We start from the raw sequence: 2,500 nt of genomic DNA, 5'->3' as shown, positions 1-2,500 counted from the left end.
TTTTAGCTTAAGTGTGTGTAGAAGAACTGCAAGGTGTGTGCCTATGTGTGCATAGAGTGCTACATGTGTAAAATCTGTATGATTTGGGCAGTTAAAGTGCTGATTTTGCCTCCGAGTAAGAAAAGTACTACACAAAATGTATAAAGGATCGGCACATTGGCTGCCTTTGCTGATGCCCCCGTTGCCTAATTTGTAGTGCAATGGTTAAGTTGCAGAGTGTGGTTGAACTTGGTTAGGAGAATTGGTGCCTTTTTCCGTGTCCTGCCGATGATAAGGATGGCTTGATACCATTTGCTAAGCCCAGTATATTGAGAAAAGAAGTAAGTGAAGAAGAAGTGTGGAGTCGAAAGTGGTTCTCCAATTTCTCTCCACTTGCTAAAATGGCAAAGTCTCCATTATAGCATAGAAGAGAGCGTTAAAGTCGGGGATGGAAGAGGATGAAAATGGGAAGTTTACTTATAGAGAGAAGTGAGAAATGCCCTGTGTGCACACACCGGTGTCTGACCATAGAATACATTTAAATAATGCCTCTAGAAAAGCGCTATGCATGTGTGTCTCAGTGGCCTAATGGATAAGGCACTGGCATCCTAAGCCAGGGATTGTGGGTTTGAGTCCCAGTCTGAGGTGATAACAAAAATCCTCCCTCTTTCTTTTTCAGAAAATTAGGTAGATTTATTACATGCTTCCTCTCAGAAGTTTATGAGGTATTAGGTACTTTGAAACAGTCCCATTTATTTGTGTACACTTCACAGTCATGTTAGTGTTCTGAAACTGTAAAGTATATTTTTAAATGCCTATTTTTGTGAGATGCATTTTCGACCGGCCAGAAAATATTCCTTTGGAAAAAATTATTTGAATTGGATTGGTGTGAATCTTGTTTCTAGAGGTGGTGACAGGCTTTCAGCTACTTGAATAGGTCAAGCCAGGATTCATAAAACTTATACAACCTATGTGAGTGTGAAAAATTAGCATATGCAGGAAGGAGCAATTTGTACTACTTTCAAAACAGTTTCACTCCACGTCTGGAAACGTCCAGAGCTATGTAGAGCATACAAATGAGCTTTAAACTCATGAGGAAAGAGGTTTGTATGCAAAAAGGAAAACAAAAGCATATCGTACTCATAAAATTCTCAATATATAGATTCCAAAAAAGTGCTTCCAGCGAAAAGAGCTGAAAGAACACTATGGGATGTAAACCTGAATACCTTTCAATAATATGTTCTCCATCCATGCATACCACCTACATGATAAAAATCACCTCAGGTGAACGGATGACCGCGTGGCCTAATGGATAAGGCGTCTGACTTCAGATCAGAAGATTGAGGGTTCAAGTCCCTTGTGGTCGTTTTTGGCCAATGGTCACACAATCTGCTTTACATTCTGAGTGGAAAAAGTATTTTCCAATACTCTTGTAGTCCTCACTTTCTCATTACTAATCATTAATAAAGTGGAGTACATACTGTAAACTCATTCAGGTTGCATCTGCAGTCTAACTACTTGTGCATTTTAGTGGCATTAAAAAGTGCTTCTATGCCGACGCACTGAATATGTAATAGGTTTGCAGAATTTTGACGTGACACAATGGGTTTTAGCTTAAGTGTGTGTAGAAGAACTGCAAGGTGTGTGCCTATGTGTGCATAGAGTGCTACATGTGTAAAATCTGTATGATTTGGGCAGTTAAAGTGCTGATTTTGCCTCCGAGTAAGAAAAGTACTACACAAAATGTATAAAGGATCGGCACATTGGCTGCCTTTGCTGATGCCCCCGTTGCCTAATTTGTAGTGCAATGGTTAAGTTGCAGAGTGTGGTTGAACTTGGTTAGGAGAATTGGTGCCTTTTTCCGTGTCCTGCCGATGATAAGGATGGCTTGATACCATTTGCTAAGCCCAGTATATTGAGAAAAGAAGTAAGTGAAGAAGAAGTGTGAAGTCGAAAGTGGTTCTCCAATTTCTCTCCACTTGCTAAAATTGCAAAGTCTCCATTATAGCATAGAAGAGAGCGTTAAAGTCGGGGATGGAAGAGGATGAAAATGGGAAGTTTACTTATAGAGAGAAGTGAGAAATGCCCTGTGTGCACACACCGGTGTCTGACCATAGAATACATTTAAATAATGTCTCTAGAAAAGAGCTATGCATGTGTTCCTCAGTGCCTAACGGATAAGGCACTGACCTCCTAAGCCAGGGATTGTGGGTTCAAGTCCCATCTGAGGTGATAACAAAAAATCCTCCCTCTCTCTTTTCCAGAAAACTAGGTAGATTTATTAAATGCTTCCTCTCAGAAGTTTATGAGGGATTAGGTACTTTGAAACGGTCCCATTTTACTTGTGTACACTTCACAGTCATGTTAGTGTTCTGAAACTGCAAAGTATATTTTTAAATGCCTATTTTTGTGAGATGCGTTTTCGACCGGCCAGAACATATTCCTTTGGAAAAAATGATTTGAATTGGATTGGTGTGAATCTTGTTCTAGAGGTGGTGACAGGCTTTCAGCTACTTGAATA

This window comes from Triturus cristatus, chromosome 4_1 (assembly GCF_964204655.1).
Source record: "Triturus cristatus chromosome 4_1, aTriCri1.1, whole genome shotgun sequence".
Classification (NCBI taxonomy): domain Eukaryota; kingdom Metazoa; phylum Chordata; class Amphibia; order Caudata; family Salamandridae; genus Triturus; species Triturus cristatus.
This window is presented reverse-complemented; position numbering follows the sequence as displayed.